We start from the raw sequence: 11,217 nt of genomic DNA on the forward strand, positions 1-11,217 counted from the left end.
CGTGGCTGCTCTGCTCGTGCTCTACATCTTCATCAGTACTGGACAAAGCCAAAATTGGATGTCTCGCTCTTGCTCTCGCTTCGACAAACTGTTGCAATGATGCAATGAATCTGCAGGTTCTCTGAACTTTCTGTTATATAGGCCGAGCAAATTCCGAGTCCGAAATAGTGGGGAAATCAGAGTCCGGAACAGTACTGGCAAAATCCGAGATCGACTCCGTGGAGGTCTAGGAACGCGTCATGCCCAGGAACGGAGAGAGGGGAAGCCACTGCCATGCCCAGCCTCGGCGACTTCAGCGTCGCGCCGAGCCCCCGAAGCTGGCCAAAATCCAGCAAACTTGAGGGTGTAAATGGATTGGGAAGTTGGGAGAGACAGTTTTGTGATGCTCTTGCGCTGCGATAGCTTGCCACCTCCTGCTGCATCGCCTGCTGCTGGCTCGTGCTGGGATTGACGGGTTGAATTTTGCCGCGAATTCGATCCGGTGGCGACAGCAGTGGATAAGAACGGCTCGGTCTGAACCTGCTATGTTCTCTTCTGTTCCGTCTCTGAACCAGCAAGTTTGATCCTCCTTTTTATCTCAAATTCATATACAGATATTGGAATTAGCCAAAATAAAATTTGTAGATAGAACCTTCCTCTATAACTTTTGTGTTGGTTACTTTCCCCAAATCTGCCTCTAAAGCCTTTAATTTCTGCCCTGATTATTGAGTTTTTTCTGAATTCGGACAATAATATAATGCAGTGCTTCAGTCATCAGCTCAATCCTGCCAGGTTTAAACCCAAATATTTGCAAATTCTGCTTATAAACCTCAAAATCTCCCAAGATAAAAATTTTAGGGAAGAAATTACTCTACATATTTCTTTCTATGCACCGTCTCTGATTCAGCCTCTATCTTGCCCAAATTCGGTTGCCACTGAAGAACAAGGCTTTCAGTTAACTTATTCAAATATATCAACATTGATGCAAATTATTTCCCCAATTTTCTACTAAACTTCGAAATATTACAACAGGATAATTGTAGCCCTATCGTTCATCTCCATTTTCTTTTACAGGCATTTCTTCAGATTCTATCTCTAACTTGTCTAAACATTGGTCTCATCCCTGCTGTGCACATCTATTTCAGACTGAACTCCTCAGAACCAGAACATTGCAGCTCCATTATCTCCAAGATTCACTACTGTACTTAAAAATCTCCCAAACGCAAAGTTATTGATTTGATATTTCTCTACAACTTTTGTTTCAGGAACATCTTTCTGATTTGGCCTCTAAACCTTCCAAAAATTGCTCTGAACAGTTAGGGTTCAGGCTACTTTTTCTAAAGTTCAGCATTTAAATTCAAACTACCTGTTTTTGAAATTGATTTTGAATGACCTTACAAAGGTTTTCACCCAAAACAATGACACCTTATTTCTGTCCAAACATCCAGCTTTGCATCTGAGTACTTTTCATGCATGGTTTGTCTACAATGTCTCATTTTATTTAGGCTCGAATTTGAGCATTATGGTTGTGCAGCCACACTTAGAAATATTCAGGTGTGTTACTATTTCCTTCCAACTTTGAACACTTCAAATGTGTCCAGGTCATTCTCCAAACTGTTCAATCATGGTTCCATTGCTAAGTACATACTTTGCACTTCATTTTTCATGTTGACTTACCATCAACCCCACAGGAACTACGATGGATATCGTCCGCCTTAGGTTATTCCCGTTCTCACTGCTCGGGAAAGCCAAGATGTGGTTTTACTCCAACAAGGAAGTTTTCACGACATGGGAAGCTTGTTCAAATGCATTCCTAGCTAAATACTTCCCGGTGGGCAAGACAAATGCCCTCCGAAATAGAATCTCGGGTATCCAGCAACTACCGGATGAGACTATCCCAGAGGCCTGGGAGCATCTACAGGAGTACATACAAGCATGTCCGCACCACGGCATGGAAGAATGGCTGATTATTCAGAACTTCTTCCACGGCCTAAATCAGCAACCCAAGGACCACGTAGATGCAGCAACAGGTGGCTCCTTCCTCTCTCTCGACGTTGCAGGAGCAAAGACGATGATAGACAAGATAGCCTCCAATCAGAGTTGGAGAGGTGAAAAGCAGCTAGCCTGTCCCAGGGGCATGCATCAGATCGACAGTGTCGACATGCTGGCTGCCAAGATAGACCTTCTGATAAAGAAACTGGAATCTCCGCACAAGGAGGTAAACTAGGTTTCAGAGTCTCGAATGACATGTGAAACATGTGGCGAGACTAGGCACTCGGGCACTTCGTACCCCCTCACTCAAGAGGATGCGAACTTTGTTGGGACTGTTGGGTATTTTAATGATGTGAACAAATCCGCAAGCGCAAGGATACCGTTGTAGCTTTCACCTGTGAGTATTCAAGGGTATCGTATCCACAGGGAACATGTGTGCACTAACTCCTAACTCAGTCGGTCCAAGGACATACAAAGAATAAGTGGTAAGGCTGGAGAGGATTCCTGCGGTAGCACTAAGGATGAGTTAAAGGTCGATCTCTCGGGTAAGAATACTCGCTTCAGGCACCGGCTTACCTCTGAAATGGCCAGGAGACTCCGGCCAACAGCTCTACGCTATATCCGAACGTGGAGGATTACAAGGGACCAACAGGGCTGTCACCACCTGCGGCCTACCTCTACAAACCGTGGGATATAAGGCAAACAAAGGTAACCCTTAGCCTAGACACCACGTCTACGCTACTGATTACTACCGTAGCCTGACTACATCTGAATTCCCGTAGCAACCTACGGCACTCTGTATAAATACAGAGCGATGAACCCGCGAGTAAGAGAACTGATCTCACTCAAATAAAAGTACTATGCAAGATATGAATCACAAATACTTACTTACTCATACTGAAGGAAGCCAGTATCTATAGAGGTACAAGACCGGAGAAGACCGCCGACAGGCCCGGCGCTTCTCCGAACTACTCCTCACCCTCCTCCTACTCTAAGCACTAGCCTAGGCAGGGCCTTGCCTTTGCATTGGAGCACTACATCTTCAAGAGAGGGAGGAAGAGAACTTGGTGGTATGTCTTGAGTGAGTGGTGGGAGGCCCTTTATATAGCCCTTGAGGTCGGTTCCCGCCATCTCTTTACATGGAAACACTTGCAACCGACCTTGGGAGAATAAGAATAGACTTCCCGCCAAAATACACCTAGACGGGAGCCAGGGTAGGTTCGGCCGAACCCCTGGTTCGACTGGCCCTACCCTGCTGCCTCTCGCCACCGCCTTCCTCTGGGTCACTGCCTGGTGGGTCCTGGTGTTAGGTGGTCGGTGCCGGGGCTTGGATGGTCGGTTTGGTCTATCAAGTGGGCCTCTTTTGCTTGTGTTACACAGAACGCGATATTCTGTGACTTTATATGCATATTCTTCGTGTTTTTTTCGTTTTGCAGATGTATGTGCCTGCAGATGACAATTCACCAAAACTTGTGGAATTCAATTAGTCATAAACCCTATATCTAAGTTTGGTGATAAAAAGTTAAGAAAAGCTGCAGGAGTTGATGGTTAATTTTAGCACTTAAGGACCGTCAACAACATCCTCACACTTAGCTCTTTGCTCGTCCTCGAGTAAAGTTTGAAGGGCTAAGGTGGTTGCCACTCCTTGAACATAACCTGCATACAAGTTATTCCAAGCTTCTTCCAGTTTCTGTGAACTTTTGAGTGGCTACCATGCTTTCTTGGACAATTGAAGAATGAAATGAAGTAGATTTCAGGTTCCTAGCTCTTCCTACTTAGAAACTTGAGTTTTTATTTTTTTTGAAAACAAAAGCATAGTCTTGCTCCTCAATTTATTCCCACGAATCATTCTTTTTGTTTCAGATCCTCACCAAGACAAAGTTGCTGCCTTCTTTTCTGCTACCATCTAACCAGGCTTATGTGGAGCTCAGGGTGGGAGCAAAGAGACATGTTTGCTTTGCTTATATTGTTAAGTCAAAAACAAGATCCAGGCAGAAATGAGTCATACAATCTGATCAAGAGGTGCAAGTGTGTGGAATATTTTTGGTGGATAGTTGATGTACTCCTTTATATGATCTCTCTCTCCTTATATTTTTCTTGAATGTGGGCTATATATATATATATATATATATATATATATATATATATATATATATATATATATATATATATATATATATATATTAACATGTCTTGTGGACATGTAGCAACACCTTCTTTGGGTATGCATCTTTTCTCTTCTTCTTTTATCATGCTTTTTGAGCATGTGGCACACCTTCTTTGGGTATGCATCTTTTATTTCTTTTTGTATAGCCCATATCTTTGATGGTAACCTTGGAGAGAGAGTCATGATAGAACTTGGAGTTTTATTTTGTGAGTGGATGAAAATGTTTGCTATCTTCCAGTGTAGAAGTATAGCGTGTGAGTAGACATGTACGTGATCTTGATCATGAGAGTATGACAAGTTTCTAATCATGGGTCAAAGAATTTGACGAAACTCAAAGCAAAGTCAAACTGCATATGAAGGTTTGGGCATGAAAATCTAACTTTGGCTTTGGTAGAAATTCATATTAATTTGAGGAGGCAAGCTATTGCATTTTTTTTTGAAAATAAATCTCAAGTACTTTGCAAGGAAGAGCATGGTTCCATTTATCCAATCATATCACATTAGTCAATTACTTAGATAGCATGGGGTCCCTATGAAGATATATGTTCACAAGAACTAGAAAGAATGCGAGGAATAAAGAGTATGCAAGTTTATTCATGGAAGCGCATGGAGTGGACAAGGCGATAAGGTAGGGTTCATTGAGTTTAAATTTGATGATCAACATGCAATTTATTTAAACTCAGGAATGAGGGAGTTTGAGGGTAGTGTTGTGCAAACCATCGTTTGAAGAGGAAACTGAGTGAAATCAGAGGTGGTTTGGTCGAACCAGAGGTTCGGCCATCCTTCTCTGATTCCATCTATCCTGGTCTTCAGCATGTTGGACCGTCGATGATGTGCAACATGTTGGGGGAGAGATCACGAAAGCGTTTGCAATTGGTGATTTTGAGAGATCCCCCCACACTTATTTTTGTACCTGTTTTTATTCAAAAGAAAAACAAAGGTGGAAACAAAAAAGAACTCTACCAGTTTTGAACACCGGGGGAGTCTAAATTTTATTCAAACAAAAAGCAAGAAGTGCTTGAAGCACCAGATTTTATTTATATATTTTTTTGTTTTATTATTATTATTTTATTTTGTTTTATTTATTTTTTTATTCTAGGATGGCAAAGTGGACATGATGGGTAACTAAGCAGAATGAAGACATGAGTGAGAATGCACGAGGTGTTACCTTATTAATAAAATCCAACCCTTTTCTCAAAAAAAAAGTCTTCAGCAGCTTCCTCAGTGACGACGGAGGTAGGGATGGCACTGACAGATTACTAAACTGCACCGGCTCAGCTCCTACAAACTGAAATGCCTTTACGATGTTTGGATGTGTTGTCACAAGATATTCATCACAAAATGTCACCACATGAACACATTATGAATTAATTAGGTTTAATAAATTTATATCGTGAATTAGCCTATATTTATACAATTAGTTTTGTAATTATTTTATATTTATTCCCCCCATCCGATGTGATATAAATAGTGCCAAAGTCACCGATGTCATGAGTCAGTGTTTTCACTGTTATTGACAACTACCGAACTTATCAATGGTACGGCGCGCCACATGGCATCATTATTATTCATGACCATTCGCTCGCTTCCGGTCGTTACGTTGTGTAACCGAGTCCTTGTCGCTACTTTGGCGTGTCAACACGGCAACTGTTTTTTTTTTCCTCCTCACGGGCTCTGTTTGGATCAAGAGGGCTAATGTTTAGCCCTTCGAAATCTTGCTATTTATGAGTATTAAACGTAGGTTAATGATAAAATCTATTCTATAACTCTAGACTAATTTATAAGACGAATCTAATGAGCCTAATAAATCTATGATTTGCTACAGTGGTGCATCAATAACTATTTGCTAATCATGGATGAATATACCTCGTTAGATTCGTCTTGTGAATTAGCCCAAGAGTTCTACAAGTAGTTTTGTACATAGATTTTATTTAATACTCATAAATGACAAGATTATCTAGAGCTAATGTTTAGCCCTCCGGATCCAAAAGAGCCCACGGACGTAATGGAGTACTCAAGTTCAAAAAGGATATTGTTTTAGACATCGACAGTCTTCGAAATACAGCTTTGATCATTACTTTTTTTTACAAAATATTTTTAAAATATAGTCAAAATATACTTTTATGAAACAATTTTTTGAGATGAATCTACTCATACCATTTTCACATCTCACAACTCACCATATAAAAATTTATTTATAGTCAAAATTTAAAATCGTTAACTTAAAGACAGACTCAAAACTACACTCTTTTTGAACCTAAAAGGAGTACAATGTAATAAACATTTTAGCACAAAAGAGACATACCAGCTGTCTTGTCTTTCAGAGCGAGAGCCGCGTGCCCTTTTCGGTCTGAACGCACAACTCTCTTCTTCCTGTCTTGCAGACGTTGCACACCAAATTTTTTTGTTGCATCAAGGCCTACCAGGAGTAGGAATGGTAAGTGGTTATTCGAAAGATTCGTTATTCGAATTCGCTGAAATCCGAATATAGTAAGAGAGATTCGTATCCAATTGGTATCTCCGTTTAACTTACACGTAACATGCACCATTTTAAGCTCGCTGGATAAGATTGACAATTTCAAGTTGTAATGCAACAACTTCTGGAACCACTTATGAGTAATAATTCAATTACTCAAGTTGTGAATGGTGAATCATCTTAACTAAATGAGTAATAGAGGAGCCATAGAAATTAAAAGAAGTTTTACAATACCATTGGGTCACTCTCACTAATATTTGAAAATTTATAAGAAAGTTGAGATTTCCTTGAAATTTACAGGTTGATCATGCAGAAAATAGTTCAGAGCCCCTGAGCGACCACCAAGTCGACCCTGCGACGTCAATGCTGCCTGCTGAAATTGTTGCTCCGGCCAAACCTAGGCTGGGGCAAAGGCTACAAGTTCGCTCCCGCTGGAGACTCGTCTATGCAGAGTTTAGTTTGTCTGCTTTAGATTTGGAGTAATCTGCACTTTATTTTTTCGCTTGGGTAAAATGGTCATTTTACCTTTGACTTAACACCATTAAGTGCTACTACTAGAGATGAACGGAAGGTCATATAGGTAAGATAATTTTATTTTCGGTCCTCACAAGTAAGTTTAAAAAAAATAGGTCATAGAAGGAAGACGCATTATTTTGATATATTCAGCTTGGGTGTCATAATGATAGCCATAGTGTCAGGACCTGATGGCCGCTCGAAATATGAAGACATGAAACATGGAGACAACAACAAATTTATTGATTTAGTGAGACACAATATTTCTCTTTAAGAAGATTAGATTTCCTAATAATCTAATACTGTGTCGGATTTACATTTGAATAGTATCAACCAAATTGACAGTTGATTCTTTAGGTAAAAACACACTGGAGGAACAGGTTATTGCAAGCAACAGAGTGTGATTCATATCTTGAAGCATATTGCCACCAGGTAGAAATATGCGCTCAGATAGCAATGGATTGTGTGGAGGAAGAAAGCCAAAAAAAGGCCCAATATTATAAAGATCATCAACAAGCTGACTAAGACAGAAACTGTCATTGGCAAGGTAATCAAAATCATTATTTAGCATTGAGTGAAAAGGTTCCTTTTTAAAGGAGTACAATGGAACGACTAGGGCAGTAAATTATTTGAATAGATTTGCATTCATGTTCTCCCATCATTTCACGATATTTTTCTGTTAATTAAGAGGAACTGTTGTTCAACAATATGTGATCCCTCCAGAATTCAATAGTGTAGCCAGTGGTTGGGGGGGGGGGGGGGGGGGTCAGTTCTTTTTCCTCCTCCACATCCACACCATTTTATTATTATTTTTCTTCTTCTTTCTCCCCTTTTTTTCTTCCCACTCTACCTTTTAGATATATGGACAAAACACTATGCAGAAGGTGGTCTTTAGTGGCAGGCATCATCACATAAGGGAGTCCGCCGCTAAGAGATGCCACTGATGATCCCTCAAAAGTGAAGGACTAAAGCCCGCCTTTGACATTTATCAGTGACCTTTGACAATTGTCAACTCGTCACCTTTGACAATTATCAGTGACAGGCAACTCTTGTTGCCCATCACTAGATGCCTCTTATCCCGCCACTTATGAAGGTCATAGGTGACGGTGATCCATATTGTCCGTCACTCATGTCTGATTGGGAAAAAAAGGGGAGAAATTAGGTTCTATTCTCTTCTTTGATATCATATACATATGAACACGAGTATATACAACAATAAAGTTGTGCACCATGTAGGTAAACAAATATTATATAAGCAACACAAGAGTATAGACAACGATCAAGCTGTGCGCCATGTAGGTAAACAAATACTACACAAGCAAGGCCAACAACTGATATGATAGCATCAAGCATCCATGTATTCTATGCCATGTACTTTCAGCTGCTTTGAAGTTCATAACATACCAATCAAGTCCATGTCAGATTCATACCCAACAGAAATGTACCAATCAATCAAGACATGGTAGGGTACGCTAATTGAACATGCAAATAACTTGTACTTATTAATTATACTACATCGAGAAGACATGAGCGATCCATTGGACTACATATAGTTTCTGATCTTATGCAAGTAACTAAAATGGAATTGACAACCATTTCTGCAGGGGTTCATAGTTCATTCACAGTTACAGGCAACAATAGCATGCAATTCAGAATTGCAGTAGATTTCTTAACCGTATTAGCAATAATAATGGTTTCACACTACATACCAGTGGACCTGTCAGCTACAATATGAAAAAAATGTTGTCATGAGAGAAGCAATCAAAGCTGAAAAAACTTAAATGGAATGTAACTGTTCCACAGTAGGATTAGTTACAATTTACAATGGTGTAAACAACTATACTAGAAAGGATAAAGAAACTTATCAGTTCAATGGTTAGGAAATAAATTGGCGGCAGAACGAGTATAAAGGAAGCTAAGTGTATGCAATGTATCGATCATCTTGCACGATGATAGAAATATTTCAGTTTTGTCATAATAGTATACACTGTCAACATGCATATGAGTATCTTCTGTGATGCCAGTCTTCCTTGAGTTCAGACATTTTGATTTCAGATGCAAGTTACTACAATCAAATATATAATAAAAAACTAAGAATTTGCAGCATCAACCTTTCAATCAAATCAAAGTTTGAGATCCACTTGGAAGTAGATCAAATTACCTGTGCTCAGTAGCCTATCAGGAGGGTCTGATAGGCTGGAAGCCTTTCTCCGTATAGGGATTAAAGAAAAGAAAATTATCTACGACTTTAGACCCTCCTGATAGGCTGGAAGCCTTTCTCCGTATAGGGATTAAAGAAAAGAAAATTATCTTCATTAGGGGGAACATGGCCCCCCTCAGCTCCCCCTTCCTCTTCCCCTGCCTCCAGGAGCGGCAGCACGCCATAACGCCGCGCCATAGGTCTTCCAGCGTCAGCTGTGAGATCGCCTCCGCCAGGCACACCGGCGTCATCTCCGACCAGTCTCGCTCCTCCTCCGGCGCCCGCACAGGCATTGCCTTCTCCAGCTCGCCGTTGGCCACATCACTGGTCGCCAGAGGCGGCGCCACCACTAGGGCAAGCTAGGGTGGCCGCCCTAGGTCCCTCTGGCTGACCTCCACTGCATATCCCCAGTTCCCCACCCCGGCACGGTGGCACGGCGGCATCCGAGACTACCGGACGTGGGAGGACGACGTCCGCAGGAGGTCGGCGACTGCGACACCATGTCGTTTCGTGGCCTCGTGCCCACACGGGCTTTGGTCTCGGCTGCACTGGCCCCCGGCCTTTTAGCCCAGTAGTGCCCCCCCAGCTTGCTCGACCGCTCTGTCCGTCCTCGTCCGACCGTCGCGGTCGCTCCGTTGAATCCCGCGCCTACAGCCCGCCTCCCGCCGGCCGCCGTCCACTGGCCACAGAGGATTGGTCATTTGGGGGATTTTTCAATTTTAGTCATTTGGTGATGGATGGGGGAGTAGTTGAAGCCGTTGTGGGTGGGGGAGATATAGCTGGAGATGAGATTGGTTCAAATAGCGGCGACACTGCCACCACAACTAGGCAGACAGCTTCAATTCCAGTAAGAAAGAAGCACTATAAGAAACTAGGTATTGCCAAATTTGTGCTTCATTATTTGATTTGATTACTTATATTCAATTGACTGATTCAGTTCATTAACTATATTTGAAAAGCTTCTTTGATACTACATATTAGTAGTAGAACTCCGCCCCTCCGGTTGGCGTTGCCACGGCCGGTCGCCTCCGCCTCCCAGATCCGCGCTCGAGTGGCTGCAGAGGAATGGGAGGAGGGAGAAGGGAAGATGACGACTTGCGGAGGGAGCCAGGGAGGAGCCGCCGGCGTGGGCACGGGGGAAGGAAACGGGAGGATCGTGACCGCAACGCCATGGGCGCCGGAGAGGGACTGAGGGGATCTTGGTCACCCGGGTGCCATGGCTATGGAGGGGATCGGAGCAGGGGAAAGGAGAGAGAGTGGATTGGATCTGAACTGGAGACGCGGGGAGGATGGGAAGGTGAACACAAGAGGGGACGCAAGCCAGCCACTCAGAATCTGAATCAACTAAAATTTCAGGTCCCATCTCTAGGTGAATAGCTCTTGCAAAGAGTGTCACCTTCGATTTTGTAAGGCATGGCCTGTTACATATTTTCTCCATATCTAAATATTTATCGCCACTGACTTTTGGTCATGAGTTTGACTGTTCATTATAGTGTCGATTGTTGTGGTGTCTCTTTGTTGTTGTTATTGTCATCGTCATAGTCACTACTGGTTGTATGGCCCAGTCTGGGTCTAACTACTTCTTTATCAATATAGTGGGCAGCTCTCATGCCTGTTCAAAATAAAGGAACGTAGTTATATCATATCAAAGGCTTACAAATATCAACAAAGATTGATCGAATGGCTTATAATTTCTTGATGATTGGATCAATGAGAGGGCTCATTTTGTTTCCAAAATGAAGGGTAGAGAGATTATTATTGACTTCCCTATGAATTTTTTTCTTAATATTTCTATTCTAGTTAAGATACTTTTAGAGAACTTTTATTTGAAGCGTCACCTTAGAGATGGTTTACTAAAAATATGATTCAAAGTAGATTTTACAATGTGTT

General features: G+C 41.8%; 1 non-coding gene across 1 annotated transcript; it reads right to left on the bottom strand.

Moving 5' to 3' along the window:
• Nucleotides 1-1,825: 1,825 nt before the first annotated feature.
• Nucleotides 1,826-1,932, bottom strand: LOC120646535. Its single transcript, XR_005664440.1, has one exon. It is a non-coding gene; the product is annotated as a small nucleolar RNA R71 (small nucleolar RNA).
• Between the last annotated feature and the right edge of the window lie 9,285 nt (nt 1,933-11,217).

This window comes from Panicum virgatum, chromosome 8K, assembly GCF_016808335.1.
Source record: "Panicum virgatum strain AP13 chromosome 8K, P.virgatum_v5, whole genome shotgun sequence".
In the NCBI taxonomy this organism is placed as follows: Eukaryota; Viridiplantae; Streptophyta; class Magnoliopsida; order Poales; family Poaceae; genus Panicum; species Panicum virgatum.